Source organism: Pongo abelii, chromosome 3 (genome assembly GCF_028885655.2).
Source record: "Pongo abelii isolate AG06213 chromosome 3, NHGRI_mPonAbe1-v2.0_pri, whole genome shotgun sequence".
Classification (NCBI taxonomy): domain Eukaryota; kingdom Metazoa; phylum Chordata; class Mammalia; order Primates; family Hominidae; genus Pongo; species Pongo abelii.
The window spans coordinates 141326904-141336482 of NC_071988.2; the positions used below are offsets into that span (position 1 = coordinate 141326904).

The following is a 9579-nucleotide window of genomic DNA, read 5'->3' on the forward strand; positions in this document are numbered from 1 at the left end:
GTTGCTTAACATCTATGAAAATCATTTTGCTCAACTGTAGAACAGATTTCTTTAGGATTACTTCTGCTATATTAGGGCCTGTGGTTTACATGGCAAATAAGGGTACGTTTTGAGAGTTGAATGGTTGCAGTATGCAAATTAACTTTTAGGCTATTAGCTTATTCTCATATCTGCAACTCTCTGCATGAAACATCTTTCTCTCTTCTGTTTATTTACTTGGTTAAATTCTTGTCCTTCAAAGTGCATTTCCCTTGACAGAGAGCCTTTCCTGACTTGCTGGTGTCTATTACATGCCCCTTCTTTCATGTCCAGTTTCTTGACTTAACGTATGATGTTGAAAGTGTTTCTTGAGTTGCCCATTTCCCACATTTGTCTCTGAGTTCCAAGAAGGCAGGAATCTTACTTTTTAAAATCATTTTGCCCTCCATGTCAATTACAAGCATCACTCTGATGGAGAGTCAACTCTCAGTAAATATTGACCTAATGGTTTATTTGTTGATGCTTCATGTAGTATTTACATTTTCAAGGAGGAATAATCAACTATGTTTAAACATTTGGCATTACAATTACATACTTTGTTTCTGGTTTTATGTTATCTTTTTAAAAGAGGAATGATGGAATGTTAGATCAGAAAGAGGTCTTGGAATTCATGTAATTCAGTAACAGAATTTTGCATAGGAGAAAATTAAAATCAAGAGAAATTAATCAATAATTAATAATTAATGACAGAACCAGTATTTCAGAGAGGGAGGCACTGTTCAAAGGTGAATGTTTATGGGTTTGAGGTCAAATGTGTATTAAACTCCGAATTAGCCACTTGGCTCTGGCTAAAGTCTTCAGTTTCTTCACCTGTAATACAAAGAGGATATTCAGAAAAAAGGGTGTTCTTGTGATGATTAAACAAGTTAATATATGATAAAGTGTATATAATTGCACAGAGCTATATAACAGTAGTCACAACTAGTTATTCTTAGGATTCTTATTCGAGAACTCTTGATGCTGCCTCTGATTCCAACAGAAAACACTTAATCAAAACTCTGAATGACTACTTAATGCCACAACAGATAGGTGTGAATAGCTTTTCTTGTTTTAAAAAGGACCTTTGCAATTAAGTTATTAAGTGCTCCTGCAAATACCTATTAAGAAAACAACTACCCATTTGATTTCTATCCAGTCTCTCTTTTTTCCTTCAGTTTAATTTTCCAACTTCAAGATTGTTAAATAGTACATGCTGTTTTGATTCTGACCTGCAAATAACGAGCTGTCATTTGTGAATTCCTTCCTAAATTAAAGATAATTAGAAGGGCTCATTTCTTGTGATTAATGTCTGGAAGAGAACTGGGACTAGAATATTCTTGGCTTATTATTTTGCCATTCTAAAATAATGCCGACATTTGATTGTCACACTAAGATATTCTGAACACTTCTTAGCCATCAGACATCTAATATGTGGGAGCTTGTGCTAACACCTAAATGTTTAGGGTTGACATTCAGAGTTAAATCTTACTGTTGCTTAGTGGTAGACAGTGATACTAAGGGGAAGGAAAAAAGAAGGCAGGAAGGGAGTGCCCTTGTGTCTATACCTTTTCTTATCTGAATAATAAATTCATGCATAAATTTTATACATGAATTCTATCTGCAGAAACTTTTCTCTTGGGTTCCTAAAGTAAGGCAACCCTGGTCATCTAGATGTTGTCACAGCTATGACTTCTTTCTTATTAAAGATAAGGACGACTGTACCTCACCAATGGAAGAGGCTGTTCCTTCATGCTGGGCTCACCCTCACGTTTTATGTGACATTCTTAACAATTTTACTTCTGCATGCAGCTACTTTTGCTCTCAAGTCCAAAGCAAAGCCAAAGGATTAATAGTTCACAACACTTCCAACTCCTCTGAAAGATATATAGAATTGGTTTTAAATTAATGGCTCTAATTTTTAGAAAATTTTCTAGAGGATATAATTCACTTTCTTTTAATTACTCTTCAGTTTTAATTCTTTGCTACAGAGGCAAAAATTTAGTCTAATTTTCTGCCATCTGAAGGTCTTGCAGGTGGCTACAGTCTTTATACAGCTTCTGATCTCATTTGAACATGAACTTGCTGTAGTTCGTTAGCCAATATGTCTCCCAGTTCCTTCACTAACCTGCTTGTCTCCTTTTAGGTGCACATCAGTTTTCCAGTGTTTCTCTAAAAGGGTAGAGGCTACAGACACAGTATTTATAGCCCTTGACCTCATGCTACTCATACCTGAAATTAATGTTTCTATTTCTCTCTTTGCTGACTCTCTTTCCAGGGTTCCTTGTCTCTTTCTTGGCTTCTTCATTGCTTTCCTTTCCTACTGAATCTTCCTTCTTTTTGTTATTCTCCTAGAACCTAGAAAAAATTACATTAAGTAGTTTTTCTAGCTTGTACTTTTTAGTATGTTCCTTGTTAATTGTTAACTACGTTTTCACAAAATAATCTATACTTTGTGGAATAAATGAATAAATTACAAAAATATTTGACTTAACAGAAGTTTCTAATGGGAAAATAAAAGTTCATATTCCCCGCTACTATCCTCCTGTTCTACTCCCTAAAGATAAACACCATTAATGGTTTGTTGTGTGTTCTTCCAGACATTATATATATGTGTATATATACACATATATACTTTCTAAGTATATACATACACACACACGTATACATATACATATATATATACATATATGTGTATATATACATACAGATTATAAGATATAGATCTTATATACAAGGCTACATATCTTAGCCTTGATATATTTATATATGATACATTTATATAAATATATTTGTTTATTTATATGAAACAGATACATGCCAGATCTGTATTAGTCTGTTTTCACACTGCTATAAAGACATACCTGAGACTGGGTAACTGATAAAGAAAAGAGGTTTAATAGGCTCACAGTTCTGTGGGCTATCAGGCTTCCACTTCTGGGGAAGCCTCGGGAAACTTACAATCATGCTGAAGATGAAGGGAATCAAGCATGTCTTCACATGGCTGGCAGGAGAAAGAGACAAAACAAAGCGGGAGGTGCTACACATTTTCAAACAACCAGGTCTTGTGAGAACTCTATCATGAGAACAACAACGGGGAATTCTGCTCCTGTGATTCAATCACATCCCACCAGACCCCTCCTCTAACACTGGGAATTACAGTTCAACATGAGATATGTGTGGGGACACAGAGCTAAACTGTATCAAGGTCCAAATTGTGTGTGTGTGTGTGTGTGTGTGTGTGTGTTTTCTTTCTTTTTTTTTTAAGACAGAGTCTCACCCTATCAGCCAGGCTGGAGTGCAGTGGTAAGATCATGGCTCATTGTAGTTTCGACATTTTGGGCTCAAATGATCATCTTGCTTCAGCCTCCTGAGTAGCTGGGACCACAGCTTCATGCCACCATGCCCAGCTAATTTTTCATTTTTTGTAAAGATGGAGTCTCACTATGTTTCCCAGGCTGGTCTCGAACTCCTGGGCTCAAGCAGTTCTCCCCTGGGCCTCCCAAAGTGTTGGGTTTACAGGAGTGAGCAAATATGCCTGGCCCCCAATTTCAAATAAGAACCTCTAGTTGTGCAAATATCTAAGTTTAATTTTTATACATGAATTTAATTTTTTATGGAACTCCTATTATTCTGATTGCCTCTAAGTTCTGGGAGATCAACTAGCATCAAGGAGATGGGGTCAGCTCATCTGTGTCACCGTCATATTTCTATACGGGCCGCTACCTTTCACTTTTTGTTTGTTTGTTTCTTGGATCATCAGCATGGCCCTATCTGGTCATTTATTCTCCCCAGTTTTTTGCCTTACACTTGAGCATTTGTTATTGAACACCCAAAGCCAAAAAATTGATTTTTTAAAAATAATCTTGTATATTTTTCTGCATTATCCTCTTCTGGAGACATAGAACTCACTAGCTGCTGCCTAAATGAAGATAAATGTCAGAGTAACAGCATGTATATGAAAAAATTAAATATATTATCCTAATAACTATATAAATATGTTAATTGAATATTCAGTGGGAATTTCCTGTTTTTGTGGTATTTTGACTGAAGCCTGGAAGATGAGAATAATATATTATAAAGTACCTGCACATTTTCAAGGGAGACAGAAAATCAAAGGGCTTGCTAAGAAGTGGCTAAATTAGTCTGTGGACATCCAACTCCCCCACCCCCACCACCACCCTTACCATCCAATCTATATAAACATAAAAGCAGAAATTTAAGATAATGTATTGAAGAAAGGGAATTTATAGAAATAAGGAGTGCTTTGGTCTTTTCTCTTTTCTTCCCTATGCAGGTGTTGCCATTATTCCAGGGTAGGTAGGAGGAGATATCAATAAAATCACTTAAAGAAATTTGGGAAGGTTCTTGCAAAGAAGCAGTGGCTTCTCACTATCCAACTGGAGACTTTTTGAGCTGCTGAGACTCAGGGCCATTTCTGAGGACACCGGAATGGAGCACTGCAAGAGTTCTTGGGAGAGCTTGAAATGCATCCTTTGTGTCTGCGGCCAGGGGCTGTAGGGAGAATGTCAATGACAGTTGCTTCAGAAGTCATGGAAGTGGGGGGTGGGAGGAAATATTGGAGCTGCTCAAGAGGCTGCAGACAAAGAGAGAGAGAGAGAGAGAGAAACAGAAAGGCAAGTCTACTTTCCCACTATTTTATGGAGCCTATAAGGCAAGGGGAAGCAGTGAGGTTGAGCTGCCCTGATGAGACACTGCCCCAGGTTGCTGCCTTCTCCAGAGAAGAGATCCTAGGAGTGAGGAACTGTGAGGTGGGTAGGTCACTGGGGGCTGAGGCTAAGGGAAAAATTAAGAGATCAGTCAGTACATCAGCCATGTAGAGAAACTATGAAATGATTCTTTTCCTCTAATCTCCATTCCAGTTGCACTGAGTGTGGAAGATTCACAAATAGGGAAGTTGGAGTGAAAAATCAAGGGAGGGAAGGAAAGGGGATGCATGTGTGTGTGTGTGTGAGAGAGAGAGAGAAAAAGCTGATTATGCTGACAGTAACCTACTGTCTTGCAGTTCTCCAAACCCAGCTCTGAGCCTAAGTTGGATGGGGCTGGGGATAGTTTTGTTACATGAGGCAATAAAGGGTAAAATTGGACTTGTCTGGACTTTGTAACACATAAAAATGAGTTGTAATTAATGAAATAAGATTTGTGCTTATAACTGGAATGACCAGAAAATTAAGGGAGCATCCTCAGTAGATTATCGTGGGAGGATGATGGGGCTTTGTTTTGAAGGCAGTGATGAGAAACAAACTTATTTGCCACCACATTCACAGAGACTCATTCCATGTATTAGTTTTATATTTCTCTATCAGTTTTAACAAACACACTTCTGGGATTTAGAGTTTTACTTAATAATAATAATAAATATATATATTTTTCTTCATAGAAATTGGATAATCAGTTAACATATTTTGGGCAGGTTTTATTATTAACACACATAGATTAGTATAATTATTTTTAGTGACTCCACAGTAATCCACATTATGGATTTTCATAAATCCTTCAGTTGAAGAATATTTTTGTTTCTGTTTTATTACAAGGAATGCTGCAGTGAATGCTCTTGCACACATAACCAAGCATTTCTATGAGCTATCTATAGGATAATTTGATAAGTGGTATTACTGTTTCAAAGAGTATGTGTACAAATAACAGCAAGTGTACTTAAAATTTTGAAAGCTATGGCAAATTAATTTTTTGAAAAGTTTCAAAAATGGTGTATATAAACCTGTTTTTTATGCTTTTATCCACATTGGATCTTATTCAACATTTTAATCTCTATAGGTATCATAAGGAAAACTATACAGTGCCTTTTTGCTGTTTTGACGTTGATGTTTTTGAACAAGGTTGATCATATTTTCAAGTATTGTCGTTTTCTAAATATTTAATGATTTAGGTAATACGTAACTGCAAGTGGCTCATAAAAATTGAAGTGTGACAGAGAAGACTAAAGTCTCTTATGATTATGAACTCAAATCCTAGTCCATTTGCTATCCTTCTCTTTTCACACCCCCATCTCACCAAATATTCCCTGTGAGGACCACATCTAATTCTTTAACCTGTTTCTTCTGATGTTTTCCTTCATATTTCTAAATGCTGTGCTTCTAACAGCTGTCTCTTTATTAAATTGTGACATCATCTTTTGACTTCTTTTCCAGGCATTTTTGCCCATTGACACCATCTTCCTAACTATGACATCATTATTGTCTTGTTTATTTATTGATTTCTGGCTTACATTGGTCTTCTTTCTCTAGTTACATTAGGTAGTAACTTAGATGATTAAATTTTTATCTTCCTTCTTTTCTTCATATGTATTCAATGCTATAGATTTCCTTATGAGCACTGCTTTTGCTATACTCCACAAATTCTGATAAGTTGTATTTTTATTTTATTTTACTTTAAAATATTTTTAAATTTCTCTTGAGATTTCTTTGACACATGTATTCTTTAGAAGTGTGTTGCTTAATCTCCAAATATTTTGGGATTTTCCATCCATCTTACTGTTATTGACCTCTAACTTAATTCCAACGTGCTCTGAGAGCATATTTTATATGATATCTATTTTTTAATTTGTTAAGATAAAGATGTGTTTTATAACCCAGAATGTGGTTGACCTTGGTGCATGTTACATGCAAGCTTGAGAAAAATATATAATCTGTTGCTGTTGCATGAAACGTTCAATAAATGTCAATTAAATCCAGTTGATTGATGTCCAGTTGAAGTATATCCTTATTGAATTTCTCCCTGTTGGATCTGTCAATTATTGATAGAGGGAGCTCTTATTAATATCTGCAGCTCCAGCTATAATAGTGGATTTATCTATTTATCCTTGAATTTCTGTCAGTTTTTGCCTCACTCACTTATTTTGATGCTTTTGTTAGATGCATATACATTAAAAGTTGTTCTATCTTTTTGGAGAGTTTATTCCTTTATTATTGTGCAATGTCCTTCCTTATCTCTGGAAAGTTTCCTTGTTTTGAAGTCAGCTTAATTTGTGATTAGTACAGCTACCTTAGCTTTTGATTAGTGTTATCATGGTGTATTTTTCTTATCCCTTTACTGTTTATCTGTGAAGACATGTTTAAAATGGGTTTTTTGTAGACAGTTGATCTTGTTTTCTCAACCACCCTGGTAGTCTTTTTAGTTGGTATACGTAGATATTTACATTTTAAGTGGTTATTGATATCACTGGATTAATTCTACAATGTTTGTAACCATTTTCTATTTGTTGCCTTTGTTCTTTTTCAAAAATTTTTTTCCCACATTTTATGCCTCATTTGTATTTTCCTTTATTGTGGTAAAAAATGTATACTATGAGATATACCCTCTTAAAAGTTTTTAAGTGTATAGTACAGTATTGTTAACTAAAAGCACAGTTTCATACGGCAGATATCTAGGACTTTCTCATCTTGCATAATTAAAACTATACCCATTGAATGCAACTCCCCATTTCTCTCAACCCCCAGTCTATGGCAACTATCATTCTACTCTGCTTCTGTGAGTTTGACTATTTATTTACTTACTTTAGGGATAAGGTCTTGCTATGTTGCTCAGGCTGGAGTACAGTGGCTATTCACGGGTGCAATTACAGGGGACTACAGCCTCAAACTCCTGGCCTCAAGTGATCCTCCTACCTGAGCCTTCTGAGTAGCTAGAACTACAGGCATGTACCACCATGCCCAGCAATTTTGACTATTTTGTAAACCTCATATAATTGGAGTCATGTAGCATTTGCCTTTCTGTGACTAGCTTTACTTAGCATAATGTCCTCAAGGTTCATCTATACTGTTGTATGTGGCAAGATTTCCTTCTTTTTTAAAGCTTGCTATAGCTTTGATATTTGTCCTCTCAAATCTTATGTTGAAATTTGATCCCCAGTTTTGAAGGTGAGTCCTAATGGAGGCAGATCTCTCATGAATTGATTAATGCCCTTCCTGGTTGTGAGTGGTGGGTGGCGAGTCAGTTCTCACTCTATTGGTTCCCACAAGAGCTGGTTGTTAAAGAGAGCCTGGCACCACCCCTCTTGCTCTCTCTTGCTTCCTTACTTTCCATGTGATCTCTGCATATGCTAGCTCCCCTTCACCTTCCTCCATGACTGGAAATAGCCAGAAGCTCTCACCAGAAGCAGATGCTGGTGCTGTGCTCCTTCTACAGTCTGCAGAATTTGATCCAAATAAATCTCTTTTCTTTATAAATTATTCAGCCACAGGTATTCCTTTATAGCAACACAAAGTGATTAAGGCAAGGCTGAATATATATATATATATATATATATATAAATATAATGTTTTCTGTATCCATTCATCCATCAATGGACATTTAGGTTGATTCTACATCTTCTTTTTCTTTTTGAGACAGGCTCTTTCTCTGTCACCCAGGCTAAAGTGCAGTGGCATGACCGTAGCTCATTGCAACCTCAAACTCCTGGGCTCAGGGGATCCTCCTGCTTCAGCCTCCTGAGTAGATAGGACTACTGGCACTTGCCAACCACACCTGGCTAACTTATAAAAATATTTATTGTAGAGGTGGGGTTGTGCTTTGGTGCCCAACTGGTCTCCAACTCTTGGGCTCAAGTGTCCGTCCTGACTTGGCCTCCCAAAAGCTGTGATTATAGGCATGAGCCACTGCACCTGGCTGCACATCTTGAATAGAGTGAATAATGCCACAATAACATGGAAGTGTAAATATCTTGTCAAGAGACTGATTTTAACTTATTTGAATAAATATTCAGAGGTGGAATTGCTGGATCATATGATAGTTCTTTTTTAATTTTCTGAGGAGCCTCCATACAATTTTTTAAGCAGCAGCACTATTTTACAGGGCATAGGGTTACAGTTTCTTCACCACTTCACGGAAACTTGTTATTTTCTTCTTCTTATTTTTTTTTTTTAATAATGACAATTCTAACAGGTGTGAAGTGATATGTCATTGTGATTTTGATTTGCATTTTCCTGATGCTTAATGATACTGAGCACCTTTTCATATAGCTGTTGCCATTTGTATGTCTTTGTACAAATGTCTGTTCAGGTTCTCAGGCCATTTTTTAATTGAGTTATTTGCTCTTTTTGCTATTGAGTTGTAGGAGTTCCTACAAAATATACTGGAGAATGTATTTTGTAGGAAATCCTACAACTCAATAGCAATATACACACACACACAGACACACACACACACACACGCACACACTTTAGATACTAACCCCTTATCAGATGTATGCTTTCTAAATATTTATCCCTATCTGTAGGTTGCTTTTCACTCTGTTGTTTCCTTTGCTATGCAAAGCTCTTTTATTTGGTGTAATTCCACTTAACTATTTTTGCTTTTGTTGCCTGTGCTTTGGATGTCATATTTAAGAAATGCTTGCCAAGGCCAATCTAAAGAAGCTCTTTCCCTATGAATTCTTCTAGGAATATTATAGTTTCAGTTCTTATGTTTAGTTTTTAAGCCATTTTGAGTTGATTTTTGCATGTGGTATAAAATAAGGGTCCAATGTATTCTTTTGCATGTGAATATCCAGTTTTTCCAACACCATTTGTTGAAGAGACTATCTTT

At 36.2% G+C, this 9579-nt stretch overlaps 1 long non-coding RNA gene across 1 annotated transcript; it reads right to left on the reverse strand.

Moving 5' to 3' along the window:
- Positions 1 to 712: 712 nt before the first annotated feature.
- Positions 713 to 6114, reverse strand: LOC103890491 (uncharacterized). The gene is made up of 5 exons (XR_654819.3): positions 6049 to 6114; positions 4362 to 4530; positions 2977 to 3019; positions 2248 to 2373; positions 713 to 849 (listed from the first exon to the last, which is right to left on the reverse strand). It is a non-coding gene; the product is annotated as an uncharacterized LOC103890491 (long non-coding RNA).
- Positions 6115 to 9579: the final 3465 nt, after the last annotated feature.